The 26,350-nt window shown below is 41.0% G+C and overlaps 1 long non-coding RNA gene across 1 annotated transcript in view; it reads left to right on the forward strand.

Moving 5' to 3' along the window:
- LOC133451031 (uncharacterized) overlaps positions 1-26,350 on the forward strand; it is a 40,060-nt gene that overhangs the window by 795 nt on the left and 12,915 nt on the right. Inside the window, exon 2 of the long non-coding RNA XR_009783142.1 lies at positions 12,313-12,408. This is a non-coding gene — a long non-coding RNA (uncharacterized LOC133451031). The remainder of the gene's footprint in view (positions 1-12,312; positions 12,409-26,350) is intronic.

Raw genomic sequence — 26,350 nt, forward strand, 5'->3', positions numbered from 1 at the left:
TGGGATGAATGAAGAAGACGCACTTTTTTCAGAATCAAATCATACAGTTTGAAAGTTATTCTAAATCCTTTGACGTGATAGGATGGAGGAGTAAAGGTTAGTCTTTAATTTGAAGGTACAAACGTTAACAGAACCCTCAAGCAGTCGCTTAAAACAAAACTCTGGTTGTACAGTATTAGTTATATTAACGGTAATGTTAACCACTTATGCCAAGAATACCAGAAACTCATGTGGCATCTGTCGGATTTTTTTTTCTTATTTGGTATCATAACTTTAACTTATAATATAAGAATATGAAAATGTTTTATTTCCCAAAGGATCAGCATCCTGTGCGTTTAAGGAAATGATGCGCTGTAATTAAAGCATGGCCTCTGTGTCGGAGGCCCATCCTGAAGCCTCTTTTATCCTAATCAGGTGAACGATGTACTGTTGTTCTTAATGATCAAAGGCGGTCTAGCAGTTTTACAGAAAGGGGTCCAGGATGATGGGGAAAATGCGCAGTGCATTCTAATACATAAAGAAAAAGCCTTTGCGTGCGTGGAGAATCTTGAGTGTTCTCCACAGCACAGTGATGATGTTTTAACACACTTAAGATGCTCACTTCTGGCATATGTTCTATGTAAGGTATATAGTGGAACCGATAAACGAAAATGTGGGCAAATGGATCCAATAGCTGAGATTGTTAAAATGTAAGGGAGCAGAATGGTGCGCATAGCAACCCTTTGAGGAAACGCTCAGGCCTTGTGTATGCATTTGTTCATTAAACCAGCTCCGCTTTGCCCCTCCTACCAGAGAGAGTAAAGCTGTTGGCCAGGTATAACTGTAGCAAGTGTACAGAACACCTGCGGAGAGATAGAAAAAAACTCTCATCAAGCCATACGCAAACAATAAGATCATTATTTTGTCATCGCATGTGATTCTTTAATTATTGGTCCTACGCAGACGCATCATTAGAAAAACCGAGTCCATCATTCTTTGGAGCTAACTTTTCCCCCTATAGAATTAGGCTCGTTTCATGGTCAGAGCGGAATCAAAGTGTGCACAAGGCACCTTAAACGCACTCGGTACCTGCAGCTGCATGCTCCTGCGCATGATCCATCACATGTCCCCTTGTTATTGTTGACTCAGTTGCAAAAGATTTTATATTTTTGACCCATGGGCTATATGTGCCGAGCCGACGGTCAACTACTTACATTTCTGCAGAAAGGTGAGCGGATTTCGCATCCGCACCGTAGAGCGCCGGGGGTTTATGTGGGGCGACATCGCCTATTCGAGCAGCATTATAAGCTGCCCATCGGGATGCGACAATGGCTTAAAACCACAAGAGGCTATAAAAGGATTTTCGAGACAAAATCGAGCACGAGAGCACAATTGAACTCCTACAGTTGCATATCATCAGGCGAGCCGGAGATCTGAGAGCAAACGGAGATCATGGCATTGCGAATATTAAGCACCGTGAATAGAGCAGACGCGGTGGCGCTCAGGCAGCTCCAGGATGCTCCCGTCAGTGAGTGCTTTCATTTCTCTGGTTTAATAGGTACTATGTCTGCTCACATCCTCCACGAAAAGCCATATGAATCGTTCCCACTTTGTGATAAAAGAAGAAAAAAGGAAAAAAAACACGTTTCCCGGCCATCCATTCACGTCCGTGTGTGAGAGGAGGCGTGCGGACTATGCTGGCTGCGAGGCGGATTCACTCCAAACAGATCTGTGCGATGGATGGAGGAAAATTGTGCATTGAAAGCAGTGCGCATTTACAAATTTTCATGACATCACCGTAGTTACAGTCGTGGTCGGAGGCCTTTGACCTCACCGGGGTTGGTTGATATTTTGGCCACCCCCAGCCCCTTATCCTTCGGGGATGGCCCCTTATCCCCCCCCTCCTCCCCACTGCTTTCAGAGAGATCGACCATGCAGCATACAGAACGGACCCTGAGACCTCAGAGTCATCGCTTTTTATCTCTCCATTCTTAACCTACATGGTGGATACAAACGGACGCCTTGCCACTTTCTTTCCGAAAAAGAAAAAGAAAAAATCTTGTCTTCATAATCCGAAGCATTTGCATCGTAATTCCCTGTGCCGTTATTGCACTTTCCACAGGAAACCGGATTTTCCCCCTGCTTTGCCGTGTTTCTTCTCCGCCGGCCTCACAGGATATCTATTGCTACTGCCACAACGACTTAATAGAGGCGAAAGAACCCTTTGTGGGATTGAGGCTATTTGCATTGCAAATGAAGGCCCCTCTGCAAGGATGACTGCACCTCACCGCGATTTTCAAGGCCTGCTTCAACTCAGTAATACTGGTTAATGTCAAGTGAATTTGACATTAACATTGGGAATATATAATCCTTTTTTTCTGTCGCCTTTTACACTGGGTGTTAAACAGTTTGGGCTGTGCTATAGTGACCCTCAACAGCCACAGAAAAGGGAATATAAGTGTGATGAAAAAAAAAAAAAACAACCTCACTGATGACTTTGCCAAGTATGTGTGAGTTGAGAGAGATGGGAACTTGGAGCCCACGCAGATGACATATCCATGTGGATTATTGCTGAAGACTGGGGAGTGGGTTGTTATCTTTGGTTATCTAGCTGTATGAGTGTTTTGCTCGTCATAAAGCTAGATAACCGAAAGTAAAAACTACTTCCAGATTCATCGAGGACTTTTGGATGAAACTCTAAGGGTTTCCCATGGATTCAAGACTGCAACTATCACTCTGCTTATTTTCTTTTTTGTTATATTTTAATGACTTTTTACACACACACACACACACACACACACACACACACACACACACACACACACACACACACACACACACACACACACTTACACACACACTATTATAAGCAAAGAAGCAAGATAAAGCTTTGTTGTAATTCTATAATTTATTTACATATCCTGCATTTGTTTGTGGACTCTACACCTGCGTCCTCGTCCCCATTTAAACACACACACACACACACACACACACACACACACACACACACACACACTGATTTCCCCTCTGGTCAGACACTGTATTTGTACATTTACACTCCGCTTGATTCCATAGTATAACACGACATGCAGTGATAATAGGCCCAATCAGATCCTGTAGGGGAGATCAACATTTTGAACTCCTCTGTGGGGGAAAAAAAACAACAAAAAAAACAAAAAAATCACTATCACATGTTCATTTCCATACTCCTTATTTCAGCATGACAGGGTACGGCCAGGAAACGGCGCTGGCATCCCAAAGAGTAATAATTAGGACGTATATACCGAACTGACAAAAATGGAGAGAAAGAGAGCGGAAGGTGGGGACAGGGGGAGAGAGAAGGAGGGAGGTGGCAGGAGAGAGAGGGGAGGGAGTGAGGGGTTGGGGTGTGTGTGTGTGTGTGTGTGTGTGTGTGTGTGTGTGTGTGTGTGTGTGTGTGTGTGTTTTGGGGGGTGTCGGGCCTGCTTAATTGATTCCGTTAACCGCAGTGCAGGAGATGTGAACGACTGGACGATCCCATTCCCACGCTCGGCGGGGCAAGTGGCGATGCCGTGCCCAGGCCTAATATGACAGACAGCGCCGTGAGGGCTGGAGGGGCCGGCTGGAGATGGCGGGGGCCATGGTGGTGGGGGTGGACAGGGGTCATGAAAAGACGTCAAGTGCACCAGACTCATCTGCATCCTCAAAGAAAGAGGCGACGTTTTTTTTTTTTTTTTTCTCTCTCTCCTCCCCTCCCCAGCCGACGCGGCGCTCCCAAACCTCGAGTAGTAACGGTCGTGTATGCGTTAATGTCTCGTCAATTGTACTGATAATGAGGACTTGGGGGTCATTATCTTAAGACTGTGATGGTTTTACGAATTTGAATGGGATGTGGTGCAACCCCCGTAATCCTGCGTGGCCCCACTCGAGGCGTTACTTCTCACCGCAAACATGTCTGCTTAAAGACCACTGGGACATCAAGAAGGATGACACCTCTTCCTCTGGTTGGATTTGAACTTGACCCCGAACTGTGTCCTAATTTGAGAATAAGAAAAATATACTGGCCTAGGCATTTATTTATTATATCAAAAGTGAGAAGAAAACACATAAGAAATAAAATAATGGTGTGAAACAAGCTGAACCTTTTAACTTACTTGGATGATTCACATTTAGGCTGTATACCTTGAATGAGACATTATATATTTTAAAACATGGTTGGGTAAAAGAGATTTTATTTGGTAGAAGTAAGTCTACAATAAAAAATAATTAACCTACATTAAGCTGCACTTTGAAGATGTTTCAAACATGAACATCAGTGGCAGGTTGTGAAAACTGATGCATCTTCCATATGAAACATTGACTCCCCACTGTTTAAAAATGCCTTCTTGATTAAATTAACCAGCTCCTTAAGAATTTATTTGATTTCCGTTTTTTTCGACTGTCCATTATATTACTGTGACGTTTTTAAAGCACCCTGATTAAGTCATAGATCAAGTTCAGCTTCTGTTCAGAAATCTGCCATTTTGCAGCAAAGCCTTATTCATCTGCTCTGTTAAACACAGCCACAGTGGATGAATTCACCAAAGGCTTTGCGGAAAAGGTATGTTGGAGACATTCTCACACCGCCCGACAAAACTAGTGTCTTTTGTTCTTGACCCTTGTCAACGACATCGAATACAGAGTTGCTTGCCAGAAAGAAATTTGAGAGCACAATCTGGACCAAGCAGCGGTGAATGAAGCAAGACTTATTGTCCTCGCATCAGTCGAGTGAAATAGTCGTCTAGTTTTGTCATAGAGAATGCTGTTTTTTTCAGATCGGGGGGGGGGGGCACTTAATGTCAGGCAAATTAATAAAGAAAAAAAAGCAACTGTAACTAATCCAGCATTTCTTCATCAAATCTAAAGTCATGTTGTTAATGTAGAACATGTTTGATTTCAAACAAGACATTTCTTTTGAAGACTTGACCATGTGTAGTTGTACAAGTTTGGTGCCACAGTCAATGTGAACAAAACCCATTGAGTTTGCTTTGCCCTTAGTAGTGAAATCCAACATTAGAGGAATCAAATAAGCTTTAAGTATCCAAAAACAAAAGAAACACCACACATAGCATGTCAATGGGTTTTGCAATGTAATGTTAAAAAGTACGATATCTGGGACACGACATCATAATGCAGACAGGTGCAAATAATACTTCTCTTTTAGACATCCAGGACTGCATAGGCAGCTGCAGTATGAGAGTTCATGTATTTAATAATGTCATTCAGAGTTGTACTTTTTATTAAGCCCATTTCCACCCACCTCTAAAAATAGTAAACTTAAACTCCTAGAAATTTTCTCCACATCTGGGATTTGATATCAAGTATATAAAGTATACAGTATATATATATGCTTACACATGCTCTGCAGCCGTTGTTGTCACGTGATTTCTTGACTAACAAAAAGCCATGACGACTAAAGTGCATTCCTATCCTTTGGAAAGGCAGTCAGCATATTTTATGTGTGTGTCTGAGGTTTTTATGTGAATCCTCTGTCCCCTCGTGCCTCCGACAGGTGCAATAGAAGCTTTATAATACATTTCGGCCAAAGGTAATTTCTGTGGCAGACAAAAGCTGTTAATTTTGGTTGTCATACAGGGGCTTTTTCTTAATATATGCGTAGTGTGGCTGTATATCTTTTGTCTGGTTTGGCAGAGCAGGATTATTGTCATTTTGCCGATGTTTGCAACAGAGGTGAAGAGTCCATGTGTATCTACATGCATAAAGCATGTCTCAGTTTTAATGTATGTAACTCTCTTGTGTGGTCGTCTCTCTTCTGTGATTAACTAACCCTGGCATCTTGGATATCAAGTGAGGCCATTACTATCATGTTGATGAAAGGGAACAATGGCTGTGTTTCAGTCAACAATGTCTGTCTGTCTGGGTCGGTCCATGTCTCACTCTTTTTGTGTGTGCGTCTCCTGGACATGAACTTGAACTTGAGACAGGCAGCCAGACACCATCTGTGCACCAGGGGTAATGAATTCAGTGCATTCATGGCGGTGGAGCTAACCCAGACCACCACCACCCATTGATGAGCAGATGACCCCTATAGTCTGAGTTAGCTTTTCATCACTAATAGAATTCAACAATACCAGCTGGTAGTAGGGGAGTTTATTTTGGCTGTTTTCCCAAAGAGAAGTATGAACTCTGGGGTGCCTGTGTTGTTTGAGCGTACATGTACCACGTGTGAAACATGCATGTATCACTGTATCTGCATCTTTTGTTGGATTATAAACCCGTATTCACGGATCCCTCTATGATTTCCCATTTATCAAGTCTCAACACAGCTTGCGAGTTTTAATTGACTTACTTACTCTTTCTCTCGTTGCATTCCGGTCATTTCTTTGCTAAAACTGTAAAATAATATTCTACCAACACAGTCATACTGAATTTATTGCATTGATAGCTGAATGGGCCAGTTAAGTATTTCCCCTGATAAAAGGTAATAAATAAATGAGGCAAACCTTAAACAAGCCAGGCACAATGTGAATTCCTTCCAGGCCCTCCTCCCTCTTTTCTCTCAGCCCAAGCTTCTGTCACAGTCACAAGCACATACACACACATACACTCACTGGCATGCGCGCACACAATACGGCTTTTCCCTCTGGTTGGTGTCGCCACGGCAACGGTAGGTGAGATCACCTTGCGCATGGCGGCATCAGTCTCTGCCCATGCAGGACAGGTTCCTGGTTTTTGTGAGTGTGTTTTGTGTTTTGCTGGGTGTGTATGTCAAAACTTGAATGTTACCCAACCCCTGTACGTGGTTCAGTGATGACACTCATAACATTTCATATGGCTAATATTTTGTTAGTTTATATTACACACACATACCGACACACAGAACCACTTGAAAGGTGTTGTTGCTTTTATTGATGGTGTCATTGCCGATTAACTGGGATGTGATCGACCTCCCTCCATAGCAGACCAGCCAGCCATAACTTGCCAATAATCCACTGAGGAATGTCATGGCTCGGCCCTTTTTAATGACATCATGCATGGCCACTTGAGCACCTTTTGGGAAGCAGCGGGCATGCTGTGCTCTGCCACACTGTACGGCCCTCCCCTTTGACTAACTGCAAAGATATACATAGACAACATTACTTTACTTATGCATACATTCAAATATCTATTCCATATACAGGTATAACATAATGGGATTGTCTTTGAACATCAGGGATTGATGCTGTCTGCATGGTGTGGATTTAGTCCTGTCAGAGATGACAGGATCATTCGGGTCCTCTGCCATTCAAACATGTTGTAATTCCAGTATATATAAGTATATTGTTTGACTTTCAGAGATGTAGCACTAATGATTAAACTGTATAACTTTGGTGAGTTTTTGCAATGCAGATGCTCTGTATATTAAATATACACACTATCTAAAATTCTGAGATGAATTCTTTTGATTCACCATGAGGCTGAGAGTTAAAAGGGAAGTCCAGTTTGGTCAACCCAAATTTGTCAATACTAACAGCTTTCTTGTCCTATAAAACACTAGTGTGATTTGCAGGCCATAGCATTCTCAACTATATTTAGATATAATTTCATATATAAGATAAATGTCAGTAATCCCATTTCAGTTCAATTTCTTATCCACATGTAACAGATATGCACATTTATTTAAAGGGGGGGTTTAACTTAAGCACTGTGTAAAACATGTAAAAAATATAACGTAAAAAGTGAATCAGAACAGTTAACTATCAGCTTTCTGGCTGTGTGATTACTGTAAATACCAATATTTTGACAACAGTTGTGCAGAATATGGCAGTGTAAACAAATGCCGTTTTTACTCGAAGTCTAAAGCTGGCTGTCAGCCTATCTTCTGGGATGTGTGGGCTCTACTGGCTTTCATTATGCAAATACTATGCACTATAAATGAATTAGTATCCTTCCATCTGAAATAGGCCTTTTTGAAGATGACAGTACATTATTCATCCCCTATTAATTACAAAAGCTCAGTCTACACATGTCATATGCTTTAAACAACATTCAGTTGGCTTGGGTGTTATTTTCTATTTCTATTTTCTATACCCCCGTTTCTATACCCCGTTTGAACTGTGTAAATCTACAATCTGTCAATATAAAGGTACTTGCCTGAGAATTACAACAGTAATTTTCCTTCACAGCGCTGAATTTGTCATTGTTAACTCATAATAGTATTAGCCTGATTGAGTCAAAGCTTATTTGGCTTTTTTGTTAAACTGGCAATTCATGTTTGAGCTGTGATTCTGTAAAACACATCACTCCTGTGTTTGCGTCCTGAACATCGAGGATTCTTCTTTTACATGTTATACAAAATCTCGTCTATCATGTATGAGACGGGGGGTCTCAGAAACATTAAAAAAACATAAATACTGCATTCAAGGCCCCGCCACAATTAGAATATGTCCTTCTTTCTGCTCTTTGTAAAGCATATGGCATTAAAGCCTGTGCGCAATTTGAATACGGCGAATCTTTTGAAAAATATATACCGTGCAGCAATTAAATTATATGGGCTCTTGGACCAGGCGGTCGGTGCCAGTGCATATAGAATAGTGAGCGGTGGTTGCTAGGCTCGCATTAGCATCTGGCCCTTTTATGTAAATTTGATGAGAGAGGACTCATGCATATACACCAGGGCTGGGCTGTTCTCACCTAATATCCTTATTAAAGAGGGGTAAATTAAATATTTATTAGGGGGGGCTAAGGGTTAGGAAGCAAAGGGGGTTAGTCTGTCCTGTGTTGTCATGAGGACCTGAGGTGGAAGAAGGGAGAAAGGGAGGAGGCTTTCTGTACGAATGTCTCTCTCTCTGCCTCAAGGTGCCACCATCTTAAGGCGTTTGGCAGTAGTGAGAGTGTGGGGAGGGTAGACCTAAAATGTCCGCTGGCACAGACACGCGCATGCATACACATTAGCTCGCACAAGTTTTTTGTGCGGCGCAGGGACCGGACGCAGATATGAAAATGAACCGCTTAGTTAGTGTCGTTGGCGGTTTTGCATGCAGAGAATTTCATTCGCATGTATTAATGTCCTTTGATGACTGTCACTTAGTACAGGATCAACCTTTGTTTAGCTTTCTAAATGCATGTCGCTAATAGTACGCTAACACTGGCTCCTCAGGTATCCACTTTTACTGGTATTTGCCCCTTTTTATTCTGTTCATATATATATATATATATATATATATATATATATATATATATATATATATATATATATATATATATATATATATATATCCCAAGAAACTAGGTTGGCTTCAGCTGACATCTCCCTGACTAAGCACACCCATACTATGTCTACATATTTAATTATAGTATCACATCGTGGACTTTATTATTAGGTATAATCTTCCTGGTACTATTTGTATGATATCATTGAGCTATATATGCTTCATAAATGTATGAGGCATATGTCAAGGTGGACATAATGACATCTTGAGGGTTAATTTAAACATTCACAGATAACAGTTTTTAATTACAGAGTAGACATGTTGCCATTACACTAATAACGACACCACAAATGCTGAAGAGCAGAGAGAAGAAGATGATGACGATATTGCCGGTTTATGCAGATTTGCCGTACTTTATCGTGTGCTTTTCCGTTTCCTTGTCTCTAAGTCCCTCCTGCCCTCAAACACACTCTTATATGTACACCCACACATTAGCTGACGTCTTCTATCTGTTAATTTTCATAAATGTGCTTAGGGAGATGGCATACATATGGGCACACACGTTCGAAAACACACACTTTCAGCGCACAAACACACGTTGTCCAATGACATAGAATTAGCATTCCCTTTCATCGTGAAGTGCTCCTGAGCATGAAAAAGATTGTGAAGGATATTATTCAAGATGATTTACAACACACATCTTCTCTGCTTTTCTGCCATCGCGCACACACACAGACTCTCACACACACACACACACACACACACACACACACACACACACACACACACACACACACACACACACACACACACACACACACACACACACACACACACACACACACACACACACACACACACAAACACACACATACGTGTGCTTCGCCACTGTAGGAAAGTATGTTTTCTGAAGTATTTGCTTCTTGTTACTCTTTGCTCACATTAAATTTGTTGTTGCTGTGTACAATTCTGCGGATACACATGTATCACTGTAAGTATTCAGCTCCCTCATGTGTGAATGAGGATTTGAAATTATGAGCTGGCATCCATATACGCTGAGACCCTTTTTTTCTTTTCTATATAGCATGAACACAAAAATCAGCTCTTTCCCATCCTTACCTCCCTATTTGCTCTGATGTGTGGTACGGCCCGGCTTTCTGCCAAAGAAGTGAGAATAATTAAACGGCTGTGAGTTTGAGTCTGGCGTTGGCTAATGGATTGTTACTGGGAGGAAATGAAACAGGCAGCATTGGGGAGCAATACAGACCTCAACTTTGGATAATGACACTGTAAGCTATCAGGATGGAGACATGGCACACCTCCTAGAAAGGAAATGCTTTTGTTCTGTCTTTTTATTTGTCATACAGGTAAGTCAAATGGGTGAGGGGTCACATATTGCAAGAAAGACAACATTATAACGTCATCCTTCCACTTTTCGTATATGTGATGATAGCAATTTTTTTTGTTTTGTTGAATGGACCGTTTGCAGACCAGACAACATCCACACACACACACACACACACACACACACACACACACACACACACGATTTGCATTAGTTTCAATAACTTGCGCATCACCTCAGGTTAGCTTTAGAGAAAGAAAAAAGCTGATGTTCGGCTCCTGTTGTTTTCAATGTGGTGCCCTTCCCCATGTCACTCTCATCCTCCCCCAGTCTGCCCACCTTACACACCTAAGCTCAGAGTGTAGTGGTGGTGGGGAGAGGTGGGAGTGGAGCAGAGCAGTGGAGGAAGATAGAGGAGCGGGAGGGAGATGGGATAAGACATGCCACACAAGCCGCAAAGGGAACGAAGCGAAGGTGGAGGGAAGGGGGTGGGGGGTTGAAGTGCTGCATAGTTACCCTAAACTCAGCTGTAAGGCTTAAAACACACACGCGCGCACGCGCACACGCGCACACGCACACACACACACACACACACACACACACGGGGAGTTTTTCAAATACAGCAAAAAATTCTTTTTTTAATCTTTATTACAAACGAAGTGTCATTTAAATTTGGATTTCCAACTCTTGTTTTCTTTTTCCTTTCTTCTCTTCTCTCTTTATTTGGAGAATCTTGGATTGTAATGTATTTTTGTTGCATGCATATATCAAAGTAAAAGCCTGAATAAAAACATTTAAACTCAAAGGACTCGCGTGTGGTTCCATCACCATTTATTGTCTTATTGCACGAAGACTCTGTGTACATAGGTGCATGTTTTTGGTTAACTGTGTGTGAGAGCTTGTATGTGAGGCTTTAATAGAATGTGACATCTGTCAGTTTGATACTGACATACCAGAAGATTCTCACAATCACTTGGGAGCACACCAGAAACGAAAGGCGGCAGAAAGCAACTGTATACAGTATTCTGCATATTCCTGGGAATACTCTCCCAATCAATCATGTGTAGCACATGAGAGTAAACATAAGCCTTTTTAGATAGGAGCCAAACAAAACGGTCTAAAAAGGTGGGAGGAAAATATAATTTGTTACGTTACAAAGAGTACATATATATATATATATATATATATATATATATATATATAGTCTTTAATCCTTAATGTTGCCATCAGACTTATTTCCAGAGTTACAAAAGGAAAGAACAAAAAAAGAAATCCCATTGTTTACAGATGCATTAAAGTTCTTTGCTACAGAGCTGTGTGCGCTGTCCTGTGACGTTGGCGGGTGAGCCGAAGGTCACGGTTGCTGCAGTTGGAACAACATGGCTGCTGAATCAGTGTGGCAGCCATGTTTTAAATGCAAAAGGGACATACATTAATTTTCTTGTATTTTTATCGTGGCATGTCGAGATATTTCAAAATGTATGTAAATGTCCTTGTTGAAAAAAATAGGCCATATTGATTATCTCAAGTATTTTAAAGGATCTGGTATTTATTTGCTACTTGTAACAAAATCCTAAGATTAAAAATAAAATTGTTCAAATTGTTTGAGTTACCTGAGGTAAAGCTGATAATGATCTATTCCCAGTGTACCTGTGTCTGCTTCATAACTGTGTGTTTATCGACTTGTCTTGTAGTCTTTTTATTGGAAACAAGTTAATTGTAAATTGACGTTAAGTAGTTGTTGAACACATAAAGATGACATCTGGGTAAACATAATCACTCCCTTCCTGTTTGTGTGTGTGTGTTTTGTTGCTGCAGTGATGGAGAAAGGGAGCGGGCCAGGGCTACACGCTGCAGGAAGTACAGGTCATCACAAGATCTCAGGGATTCTGCTCTCCGTTGGACCCAGATGAGGTGATATTTGGTTTTAATCTAATATCTGCGTGGTTGTCCAAGCAAGCATCCATTTACACTAGTACTGACTGTGTTGGCAGGATCTTCATTTAGTTATTCAGTGTAAGGCTAATTAGAAATCAAATGCTTTATCATGTCTGACAATTTACAATTTTACAACTTCAGATTTTCTTCCTGATGTCTCCAATATATATTACTGAAACAATATGACAGCACAATTTCTTTGTTAGGAGAGGTTTTGTCTGTTCTTCTCCAAGGTGCCTTTCTTTGCTGATGTGCTAGTCTGTGTTTGTGTCTGTTTGCCTGCAGCAAAGTTAACCCATGTGTGTTGGATAAAGGCATAGATGTTAGTTGTGGTCCAGAGGACACAGTAAACAGAATAAGGGCAGTTTGAAGGGAGCTCAGGAGATCTGATGTTGGGCAACATTAAGTCCCATGACCCGTTTTTACCCCGTGGTTCATAGCAAAGACAATGAGAAGGTTCACCATTCATCATTCACACGTAGCTTCAACCACAAAGTGATGCCAATCATCTCCAACTGCTGAAATCCGTGCAGCACTAATTGTTCTCCATCCTGGCAGTGTTGGATTTGTGTGCAGGACATCTTGCTCAATCAATTTAGCCTCCTTACAGTGACATTTATCGTGTTAAAGTCAGGCAAACAATTTAATGAGCTTAGGTTACATTCATAGCAAGGAAACTAAACGTTAGCCGGCAGCAGTTAATTTTCATTTGTACTTTCTTCCTTTCAACTTTGACACTTTTTTATCATGGCTCAGTGACCTATTCAGAAGCTGAGGGGCTCTGAAGTGTTGGGATTGAAGATAGACACACTGTACATCTAAGTTAATGACACACAAATTGTTATCTGTAACTCTGTAACTGTTATGGCACATTGTTGACTGTAGCTAGCTCATTTGCTTTAAATATTAGATACAATACTGACGAGTTAAAAATGGTTTAATCTTGTTAAAATTTTCCGCAATTAGCCTGCACTAAACGACCCTGTGGGATACAGTAAGCAGATGTTGTGGATTATGTTGTGAACATTTTCTGTACATACAAAGCCATCACATTAGATTTCTCACCTTCACTGTCTAGGCCAAAAGCCCGGCTCTCACTGGTCCGATCATTAGACATCTATATGGGATTTTGCATTATTTAGTTCGAAACCTGTGCCCTTTTCTTCGTTTTTTACGATTTTAAAGAGAACTGTCTAATCCCCCACCAGCAATATCTGCAACGAGAGTATGGCAGGAAACCAGGTCAGCCCTCAATCTTTGCACTATTTTATTCTTTTAATGTATTTTTTTAATTGATATGATTATCTAACTCTCTGTTTGGCCTACATATATATTGTATATACAGTACCTATGCAGTGACATATAATGTCTCCATTACAGAGTAAATTTTAGAACTACTACCGCAGCAGTAGAAGCTACTTACAATGTGGCACCTGCATGCTCAGAATATAAAACCCTCCAGCGGTGTAGACTGGCTTCTGTGCCATCAGTGCTAGCCCATAGCGATAAATGAAATCATCTGCATGTGTCTGTGTGATTGGGGGGGTTGACTGCGTGTGTGTGTGTGTGTGGGTGTGCACCTGTATTTGTGTGTGAGTGTGGATGTTATCTAGTCTGCAGACGGTCAATTCAAAAACAACTAAATTACATTTTAATACAGTGAAAATAACACACACATATAAAATGTGTATATACATATTTTTGTGTGTGTGTGTGTGTGTGTGTGTGTGTGTGTGTGTGTGTGTGTGTGTGTGTGTGTGTGTGTGTGTGTGTGTGTGCGTGTGTGTGTGTGTGTGTGTGTGTGTGTGTAATTGCTACTTTTTTTTTTAATCCATCATCTGTGTTACTTTTATTGGCCCGTGTAATAGCGCTGCATAGGGAGGGTTTCTCCTACGTCATCACACATTCAGAACAAAGGATATTCACATTGTGAAAATCATGTAAATAAATGCAAATTGATGGCGGAAAGAAATGGCGGTGAGCTAGCAGCAGAGCTTGTGTAAGCAGAGAGGAATAAAGGACTTTGCATGCAACACATGCTGGACAATCGTACTTTAAAATAATGATGCATAAAATCAAATAAAGCTATACTCGCTGGGTTTGAATCTGATTCTAAATCATCTCCCCGGACGTCCTTTATCTGCAGAATATTGGTTAGATCTGTTTATCCACAATCCTAAGCAATATGTGGTTCTTTTTTATTTTCTTTTGTGTGCAAAGAAGCATTCACTAAAATCTTTAAATGGTAGAGAATGTAAATCTGATACACTGTATGCAAACAGCGTTGCATTACATGTGTGTATGAGTTCGGCTCATGATGGAATATTTTGATGGAGGAATACAGAGCAGATATTGGTGACACGGGTGCTAATTACGGTCACACCGCTCCTCTTCATCTTCTCAGTAAAAAGTTCAACTTCATCATACATGACATTTTCATGACTACGGTCAATAATTAACAGGATTAGCTAATGACAATATGGACCATTTTCCTCTGTCTCTGAGAAAAAAAAAAGAGGGGACGCATGTGCAATATAGCTTGATATTCCATCCGGTTCTCATTGTGAAAATTCAAAGCATTCATAATTTACTCAATCTTTCCACGCTCATGAGCACAGTGTATAAAAAGATTCCCTTTTGTGACCCTAAGTTGGAAGAGATAAATAATTGCTTTTATTCTACATTCGACAGCAGTTTTGCTGAGAAATACATTCTTTTTACAATGTTTAAAGTGTGTTTGGGGTGTAACATTTCCTAGTGTCTCTATGTCAGCCCATATAAGTCAAAGCTCTTTTCCACACCTATATGAGGGTACATTTGTGAATCATGCACTCACATGCATAAATCAAATACATTTGCAGAAATATATATTTTGAAATCATTTGCGTCATGACAAAAAGCTGATATTTATGAAGACCCGAGTTTCTAATATAACAATTAGAAATTCTCATTGACAAACAACAACCACAATTTAAAAAAAGAAAGAAAAGAACGTGCATGCAAAAAAAACCAACAACCCCTCCCTCTTTCAGATAACATGCACACACAGTGACTAACCCGCAGACACAATATGGCAGAAGGGAAAAGGGGGAGGGCACATCCAGACAGACATTCACAATTGTGCATAATAATGTTAACATTCCTGCATGTCTAATGCAGGGGATATCGAGACAGGCGCTTTCTGTTCTGTGGTCTTGCTGCATGCTGTGTCTGTGTCTGTATGTGTGTGTGTGTGTGTGTGTGTGTGTGTTCTAAACTGTAAAAGATCATGATAATGTATTAATTGTGGACTTTTCTCCCTCGTGGCGTTTGGGCTCCTTGCTGAGGTTACTAAGAGGCATTTGAATCTTACGCAATATCAAATTTTACTCTTTTGTTTGTTTTGTGTGAGTCTGCGGTTGCACCATAACCTGAGTAAAACATAACCTCACGTTGCTGTTACTTTCTTTTCCAAAATAGCAGTTGGTTTATTGTTTATTTGTGTAACTGGGTGTTGATTTGAGAATTACTATTCCGATTAATAGACTCATGAGAGAGATAGAATAAAAACGCAGCCTTTTCTGGAGGGGGTGGGGGGGTATTTGGGAGGTAAATATGAAATGGCCTGCTAACAATAATGGAAAACTCAATCATCTTTCATACTTAATTTATGTATTCACAAGGATTTGCTGAAAGGGTGTGATTTAATTTCAATGCATGCATCATTACGTTATCCTCCAGAAGGGTTTTATTATTAATATATAGTATTTTTATTTCAGGGTCTTTCCAAAGAGAAAGCTGCAAATAGGAACAGGGATATGAAAATGGAGTACCAGCATGATAAAAGATGGAAACAAAGAGGGATAGACAGCATATATGCTGACAAGGACAGGCAAAAGATGAAGCTCATTTTTCTGTGGGCACCCACTGGCGTCTGCATTGCAGATCGCTGAAATCCCCCTCAAATGCTTTCCTGGGCTTAAGGGGGGTGTATTGGGGATGGGTGAGCGAGGCATGGCTTCATGCTATCTCTGCTGTGGTACACTTTGTTTTTTTCCCCCTCCTCATCCCCCACAAAATATATTTGCTGTCTACATCAAATGTCAAGTTAATTTCCTGGGTGCTATGAAGGATGTGTCCTCCCCTTCGGAATGTGTGGCAGGGTGGTGGATTGAGGCCTCGTGCTGTTGTCTGTCGGTGTGTTTATGTCTGTCTCTATATATGTGTGAGTGTTTGAGGGTGAAGGGGGAAAGGGAAAGGGGCATGGGCAAGCAAAGTGAGAGACCAGAGGTGGCGCCGGGAGTTCAGTAAAATATAGCTAAATTGCTTCTCTCTAAGAAGCTGGATCGGTGTGCTGAAGGTGTGCGCCCTTACTTGTGTTTGTTACAGTGACGATGATCCAATTATTAACAGATACTCGCGGCAGTGCATGGACATGGCCATGTACCTCTCCTTATTTGCGAATTCATATGCTCAGGTGTTTTGAAGGATCATCTGTACTGAATAGTAGAAAAGAGAACAAAACATGCCATTTGCAGGAACGGATGCCTCATGATTCAATGTCAGTGAGGAATAAAAAGATAAATATCCTGTTATTCTTACAGGCACTTCACAAAAACAGAAAAAAAAAGTATGAAGATGTATGAACAGCTCATTACTAAAAGATATATTTTCAGTGTTTTGTGCTTTATTATGTTACACATTCCTGTCCATTAGCCCTGAGCCCTGAGCCTTCTCTGTGCCCTTCATGTCATCCTGGCATCCAAGGATGAATTTTATTTTGCTTTTTATTTTCATGTTTCCCTTATAATCATCAGGGATTTGTGCCCCCTGATATCCCCTTCTCTTCTACATTTGTATGGATACAACATTTATTTTCGTCGCTCGAGTGCTTTTTTTTTTGTGCTTTTTTAGCTTTTTTTTTAATGAACTGCATATAAAGTATAGTGTTTGGATTTGTCTTCAAAGGTAAAGATAAGGCTGCATATACTGCTTATTTGTATTTTTTAGTAGAGATACAGATCTATGCCTACGTATTAAATGTCTGTTTATGTTTGAATGGTTTTCTGCATTTTGCACACAGCTGTGTATAATAATTGCATGAAGGAACAATTAACATTTTGTATTGCAAAGTGTAAAAAGTCTTATTGCAGAGAAAAGGGATTTGCATTCGTCAGTCATGCTTATACTGATATATGCTCCTGCCCCACAAATGTCACATCCCATAACCCAGAAAAATTACACCAGTCCCACCTAATTACGCATATTCATGATGCTGTTTTGCATAGTGCTTGTAGCATACGTCTGTTACAGGCCACAGAGCAGAAAGATGTGGTTGAGTGAAAATGCTTTCAATCCACTGATTCGGCGCGTCTCTGCCACAAGCATGAGCCTGATACCTCCGTGCCCATTTTATATATTATCTCAAAACCTTATGGAAAGCCAACTTTGTGTTACTCCTCGCAGGCAGTCATAAGTCCACTGCCTGCAGGATGTTCAACCCAAGTGGGAGTTTGTAATAAGGAAGTTATCTTCGTCCTAGATTATGAAGGTCATTTTGAAAATAGATCAAATTCAGCTAATTATTTTTGAGATATTTTTTGATTTATACCCTATCCCCTGGCTGTATTTTTGGTCAATACTTCTTTCTTTATCTTTCAACCATGGTAAATGGTAACTGCAAAAGGAAATACACAAATCATAAGGAGATGGAGATTTGCGACTGTAAACAGTTGAAGTTGTGACTAAAAATACAGATGAAAGTAGATGAGCTTTGGAAACAAGCTCAATGGCTTAAGCTGCATTTCACCACATGGACCTTCTTCATGAAATAAAGTCTTGTGGGGGTCTTTTCTTCAACCTACTCCATTTCCTCAGCAGAAAGCAAGAACTAAATAAACCTTGGTAAACAGCCCTCTTCAGGTTGTCACCCTTTTGAGAGCAGCTAAAACCTTTAGGGTGGGGTTTGTGCTGAACATTTCTGATTGCTCAAGTATCCTCAGCGTTTTGTTTTGTTGTTTTTTTACGTCTTTCTGCCTCAGCAGAATAGCTCATAAAATTGCTCATGTTAAGTTTGTGCATTTGTTACTATTCCACGGTTGCCATCTTCTAATGCACAAATAAACACACCCAAAACCCGTATAACATTAAAATATTTTATTTTTTATTTCTTTTTTTTTCTTTTATCGGTTCAAAGCCAGGAAGCCTGGTGCCCTAAAATTCTCTTCACTAGGGACAGGATTATTGTGACCAATAACGACAATGTAACAGCCATTGCTAAGTCACTTACTAGTTAAAGAAGACTTTAACAACAAAGAATGGACACCATGGAGGAGACTAGCACTCTCATCTCTATTGTCAATGAGTGAAGTGCAAGGCAAATTTGACAGTGCAACCAATCTGCTTGAAACATTTTGATTAATAAATTAAGAAAAAAGACAGACTCTGTCTGCTTGATTCAAAAAAGAATAATAAAACATTCCAGTGAATATGGAGAAGCAGAAACCAACAGTCTTTGTTTCTGATCAATGTCAAATGGGTAACATAAAGTTGCATTCAAAATGTCTCTTTAGACGTAATTCAACAACAATGCTTGCATCTTTTTTAATTAACATTGCTGTGTTTCGAGATCATGCCCTCGCTCAAAATAGTTGCTTCACATCCTGTTTCCAGTAGATCTCATAAATATGTGTTTTTGGAAATGTTTTAGGCAATTATTAATGACAACATTTATAAATGTGACTGGGAATATCAAGACATTGGTTTTGATGGAAGAGAAGATAAAAACTTGTATAGGTCCCCTCTATGCATCGGTAAGTCAGAGTGCACTAAAGAGAAGTTCAGATGATATTGGATGAGAGATATTTGATGACATGGTGTTGTGGCTCTGTATAAATGAGACAACAAACCAGCTCCTAAAATGCTCCAAAGTTAAAGCTGTGAACCAGTTCTAGCACCACTCCAGCACCTGCTGCTGGTTCAAGCTGGTCACAAAAGGGCGTTGGCTCCTTGTTAAAAGGCCCTGTACTTTCCAGTTCTGGGTGCTGTTGACTGAAATGCACCATTATTGTAGAACTTGCGGAGACTTGGCCCAAGATTAATTAAGGGGAGAAGGTCTTCCAGGCTAGGCCACAGCTTGGGTAAACAGTAATTGTTTCAGTCCAGGGCACCAAACATGTGCTACAATGGTACTATTGTCCTGTCAGCCCTCATTAGCAGGCAAACCAGATATGGGGCGAGGAGCAGAAGTGGGGATAGGAGGTGGGTGAAAAACTGGCAACAGGAGAGGAGGAAGGGGGAGGATGAGAGCATAAAAAAGATGAGATTTCGGGGGAGTAGGAGCAGGTGGGAACCTGCAGGAACAGAAGATGGGGCGGGTAGGCAAGTGGAAAAGAAGAAAGGTGTAGGGACATGGTGAAAAGTACTTCTCTCATCCTTACCTCCTTGAAGTTAGATTCATTTTGTAAAATGTTGTAACCCCCCCCCACACACACACACACACACACACACACACACACACACACACTCCCTTGTTCCTCTTCCTATTCTTCTAACAACTCTCTTCCCCGTGCTTTTCACTCATCCCTCCATCAATGATCCGTTCTACACAGTCCTGCCAGCCATACTCCTTCTTGCTGGTCTTTGTTCCTCTCCATTTTTGCATTGGGGATGGTGAGAAACGGTTTGCCTGTCATACCACCTTTGTATCGCTTTTCCCACCCAGCACCAAGAAAAGCTATAGAGGCAGGAGAGAGGAAGGTTGAAGAAAAAGAGGACTGGGAGGAGGGGGATGAAAAGAGCAGGGGAGAGAAAAGGGGCAATACAAAAAGACAAAGATCACGCTACTTCCTGGCTTAATGAACATGGGCAAAGGGTAATCACAACAGAATACATTATGCTGTTGTTAGTAGAAGCAATCATTTAGCAGACAGCACACCACTAGTCTGGCACACCATCTCTCCTGCTTGGCAACTGGCTCATTCACAGCCCAAATGAGTGTCCAAAAAAAAAAAAATCCCCAGTTTACTGTTCTTCCCACCCTCGATGCCCAGTGGCCACAAAATATTTATCGTCATTCTTTAAAGATATTGGAGGGCATTGCTGAATATGCATTTCTGATACAATTCATGCTACATTGGTTGAAATATTATTTGGTTTTTGCTAGAATCAAATGACCTTAAAATAAATTGAAATATGATGGTTTTATTAGAATACATCTAAATCATTAGATTCTAACAAAAACTTATCCCCAAAACTATTTGAAGACATCTGCTAAGGTTTGGCTTAACAAGAGTAAAATCAGACATCATAATATTCCTGTGAGTGATACTGACTACTGCATGTAAAACTGTCACTCAGGTTCCATCACCACTTCATACAGAACCTGGATGAAATTCTTTCATCCTCTTTCTCACAATGCTTTATCTTTGTGTGTGTGTGTGTGTGTGTGTGTGTGTGTGTGTGTGTGTGTGTGTGTCATCTGTAGTTTGAAATAATAGCGGCAATCTTTATTGTGAAAAAAGGCAAGGAGTATTCCTGCCTTGAAACAGAAACAAATCCTCACTGTCTGGCCACGGAGCCATCTGTGATGAGTAGAACAAACTGCTTTCACTGAGGAACTTTGCAGTGATTCCGGTTAGAGCTGAAAATGGAGGACACAAAGGAAAAAAGAAATAGCAGTACAGAAAAGGAACAATCTGTATTAAGAGTCAAGATGCAGGCAGATCACGTTGAGAGGAAGATGGCCTCGGGTGGGTTCAGGGAATCTGCTGTTGCTGTTTTTGCCATGGGCCTTCAGCTTCTTCTGGGTGGCCATCTGGAGGTTAGGTACAATTCCAATACTGTGGGTTATGTACAATCTCAACTCAGAAAAGTTTGGACTATATGGGAATGCAGAGAAAATGAATATGCAATGATTCCTACATTTAAATTAACATACATTTCCTTGAAGACAGAACCCAACGATGGCAAACATCAAGTGTTTACCATGTGGAATAACATCCTTTGTTTTATTTAGTAAAACAAAGGATTTTATTTGAAATTCTCGATGTATTTGAAATAACATCCTAGTTAGGTTTGAACTCTAGTTAGGTTCAAACCTAACTAGAACCTCCGATGGCACTGCATCACAAACCTTCATTCATCACAGAGTTGATATTACAACCATGGGCAAGAACTTTTTTTTAAGGAAAGCACTTTGTTGCATTATAATTCATAGAAATATTTGCACATTTTCATAACAACTATACTATGCAAAGAAAAAAGCCTTGTGTTTATGAAGTCTGCAGGTGGCATCGGTACCTCTGGGCTCAGAGGCATCTGGGATGGACCATCATGCAGTTAAATTGGCTACTGTGGTCAGACAAATCCGTTTTCCAGATCATTCTGAGAAATGGATTCCATGCGGACAAAGACCAAATCCCTTCTAGACCATTGTCAGCAGCAAGTCTGACTTAGTTAATTATGGAAATATGACATTTCTCTTCAAGTATTAATTTAGTTTTAAGTATGATTGAATGGAAAGGAATTGAGCTCATGACAAAGGTCATTTAAACTTCTGCAATGGCACCATTAATCCAGAAAAGTACAATGGGATTTTGAGTAACATGTGCTGCCTATCAAAAAACCTCAGTTCCAGGGACGTCCATGCATGTTTCTGCAAGACAAGGCAAAACTAAGTTCTGGACACATTTCAGAGGTGTGGCTGATGGAGAGGAGGATATGGGTACAGAACAAGTCTGACCTAAATAACAGTCAAAGTAAATATAAGAACCACTACATTTTATGTTGTTTTCTGTTTTGGAGTCAGTATTGTGGAATGGAGCATAATACTTTGTAATATGTTATACTCTTTTTTTTAAACATACTTTGTTGTATTCTCTATGTGCTTTTTTTCTTCAGAAATATACTTTTCATGATAATATTTGGTTTGTTCTAAACTAAGTGTGGAAATACGTCAACTCGCCACAAGTTGTCTGAAGAAGCAAACAACTTGCAGTCTCATTAACAACTCCTTCCACTGCTACATAAAGAGCTGATCTGCATTCAATCTACAGGACAAATAGTCAGGAATTTTTAGCTTAAAGATGACTTATGTTTTGAAGACAAGCATACTTTGAATCATCATTTGTGTTTGACCTGGTTTCAGGACATAATAATTATAATAGTTATGGGGATGTAGTTGGTATGCCCTTGACTCTGTTTATCTGTTTCCATGAAACTTGCCAAGAAGATTGTCCCTGCCTAGACAAGTAATAGTGTTTATGTTGTGTAATGCCATTCATTCTGCCTTATAGGTTTTTTCACTGTATGTACTGTACATTGTGACACAACAAAATGCATCAGTGCACAGACATGCAGCATCAAGAGCATGTGTAGATGTATTTATGTAGGTTTTTAATGTGCTTTGGTTCAGTGCTTGGTTCTTGTTTTGACCCTTCACAAAAACGTTATGTACTGTTAGTGTAGAGTGCATTATTGTTTAGTTTTTTTCTGTTGCAGTTTTCCCTTGTATTCATTTTATATTAAGTGGAATTATTCATACGGCTTTCTTCACTTTCTTAGAGTTGATCAACACGGAAGTAATGTGGTACAGGAAAGACAGCATAAGAGGAAAATGTGCACATATTATTTCTGTTTGGGATAGATTCTTCATGTGTTGATGATGATTCTTGCATCTATGTAGACTCAACTACTATGATGAACTACCTTTACATTTAGTAAAATTCTTTTTTTTAATTATATTTTTATCCCGGTTTTTTCCCCATTTTTTTCACCCAGTGCTCCTACCTAACAGTCCTGTGCATTGCCATCCTCTACCAACCCCGGGAGGGCCCTGCACTGAGCTCAGGTCTCCTCCTTAACCTGAGGAGTGAGCAGGCCGCATCTTTTCACCAGACAGGGTGGGGTTTCTCCGGCCGAACGTAGCGCGTGGAAGGATCACGTTATTCCGGCCGGATCCTCCCCACCCCATCTGGCGCCCCGGTTGGCCAGAGGGGGCATGTATAGCCCAGGACTGCTGCATGTTTTTGTGAGGGTAGCTCCCATTAGCTACCCAGGGGAACACGGGGAGAACATGCAAACTCCACACAGAAAGGCCCTTTCGCCAACCCCACCCATGGTGTGGGCACTGAAGTCATGGGGGAACTAACACGCACTTCAGCGCCCACAGCGTCCCCGGCGGGAATCGAACCCAGGACCTTCTTGCTGTGAGACGGCTGCACTACAGTAGTAAAATTCTTCACTTATTATATTGAAAGATGTAGCCTTGATCATCGTTTGTTATTCTCCTTTGATGAGGTCATGCAGAAGCCTTACAAAATACAAAAGAAAATGTCTCAATGGGCCTCAATGGGTCTCAAAATATTTACCTGCTTTGATAAGCATTATTCCATGTATACCTTTGTGAGCTACAATGGCTGCTCCTTTCCACTCTATCTCCTTGATCCTCTCCTGTTCTCTCTCACTACTGAGTCCTTGTGTACACGTAGTCATGCCGCTCACATTTCTGTCCGCACAGAGCCCGGTGGCGTGGCCTTTACCACCCCTTGCTGGTTCTCCCTTCACCATGAGTACCCCCTGCCAGCATCCTTAACCCACCAAGTCCTCTTCATCTTTGTGCACATCAGTATATGTGGGTGTCTGTGTGTGTTTGTGTACTTTGGGACCATCCTGTGTGTACAGTGTCAGTGTATTTAAGCCATGTCCAGATCAACGCTCATGCTTGCCTTTAGCCTATGTCCTCAGTAGGGGGACACAATCTGGAGCAAGCCTCCTTCTCTGCTGGATGCATGGTAGCAATTACACTCAGTACGTGCTGAGGGGGAACGGGGGCAGACATGTCATGCACACATCTAAATGAGAATAGTTCACTCTGATGTGACTGACACATACAGCATTTTTGATGTGAGACAATAACTTCAGACAATATTGATAAATCCATTTCTTCCAAAGAAAACTGAACCTTTGTCAATATTGATTTTTTTTAAATTGTACAAACATTTCATTTGGGAAGTGAACGCAGATTGTTTCAAACTAACACACACACACACACACACACACACACACACACACACACACACACACACACACACACACACACACACACACAATTATACCGACATACCTTGGAGTTTCTGCTGCCATGAGAAGGGAGAATGCTGAGGTTCAAGGTCATTTTGAGTATTTGGCACCCTGAGGCGCTCCATTGTCAGTGCACCGTATCCTTCAGCTCACACATGCTCTCAAATTCACATGGAAGATGTTGTGGCCAGACACAGTTTTAAAAACACGGACGAGAAAGGAAAGCGTCTGTCAGGTGAGAACATTACACTTCTTTGGTCCACTCACATGTGCAGTCCCCAACTGTATGTGTGTACAACGGAGACACAATCCATGTTTCACACTAGTTTGTTCAGAAAAAAGAATAAAAGGCATGACCATTTGTGTTTTACAACCTTTAGCTCTTCCGTAGCAGTTGCCACTGTTTTATATCACCAGATTACTCGTATTTGGTTTTGTGTTTAGTAACGGAAACGATGGAGGCAGATATTTTAGACAGAGAAAGAAGGCAAGGAGGAGGGTGAATGAAGCAGAGAGTGTGATTAGCTCCTTTGTTGGAGGTCTGTTGAGCTTCATTGGTTCCAGAGAATAGGTTCCTAATGAACCCAGCCAAGCTTGGACCAAACTTTGTGCTGAAGACAAACTAAGTTATGGTGGTCTGGCAGAGTGCTGGGGGTGAGCCGACTGATATACAACGCCTGGACATATGGTCCCCCCCCAATCAGGGCCTCTCCCAGCCACTTTCTCATGTCCTGGCGTCTATGTGTGTGTGTGTGTGTGTGTGTGTGTGTGTGTGTGTGTGTGTGTGTGTGTGTGTGTGTGTGTGTGTGTGTGTGTGTGTGTGTGCGTGTGTGTGTGTGTGTGTGTGTTATTTTGTGTGTTAAAACAATAGAAAGAATATTTAAAGTGCACATTTTTGTATTTGTTTGTTAACACACCGGGCAGCAAAAATGGAGAGAACACTGGAGAAGAAAAATAAGGATTTTGAGGCGCATAGGGATGAGGTGGTGGTTGATGCTTACTGAAACCGACAGAGGAGATAGGGCTGCAGGCTTTGTCTTTACAGTTGACCCCAATACAGAATCCTTTCTGACACACATAACTACAAGACACGGGGTAACTGAGTAAATCAGGCCAACTTGGCTTCTATGTGACAATGACTTCACCATAACAGATGGATAACAGTTTGAGGCAATGACCGAAAAATGGTTTGAGGGCATTCTGCACTCTCAAAATTCATGGCAAATTTTAAATGTTTTTGTCGAGAAGTGAATGATTGTATTGTATTTCTTGTGTGCATCTATACGTTGGAGCAAATATTTAAAGAGGGGGTACAGACGAGCCTCAGTGTGGTTTAAGGCTAATTGTTTGAGTCATGTTGGGAGTGTGGGCAAGGATGTCTTCCGTATTCCTCCAACAAGGCTCTTGGTAACTGAGCCGGCGAGGGTGTGAATAGGCCCACTCCACGGCCACACAGCAGGCTCAGGCAACACCTATTCTACCGGCCAAACTGTCAGCCAGAACAACTTTATTGTGCCCAAAATTGAAGCTGAAAGCAAGGCAGAGACTTGGGAGGGGAGGGGGCATGGGAAGGTAAGGAGAAAGAAGGAGGATGCAAGAGAAGGTTACAGTGGTCTGTGGGAAATTGTGTGGCTGGAAAAAGGGGGGAGTCACGGAGAAAGTGCAGACTTGGAAATGAATGGGGTCGGTCCATCTCTAGTGAGAGAATTCCCATAGATCCTACAGGACAGGTAGTGGGCTTCAATGGATATTTATTAAAACATTTTCAGGGATAATGGAAGGAATTCTACCAGTTTCATCTGTATTGTCACCCATCATACTATTGAGCCATAAAATAAATAAATAATTAAATGAAAAT

The sequence above is a fragment of the Cololabis saira genome, chromosome 9 (genome assembly GCF_033807715.1).
Source record: "Cololabis saira isolate AMF1-May2022 chromosome 9, fColSai1.1, whole genome shotgun sequence".
In the NCBI taxonomy this organism is placed as follows: domain Eukaryota; kingdom Metazoa; phylum Chordata; class Actinopteri; order Beloniformes; family Belonidae; genus Cololabis; species Cololabis saira.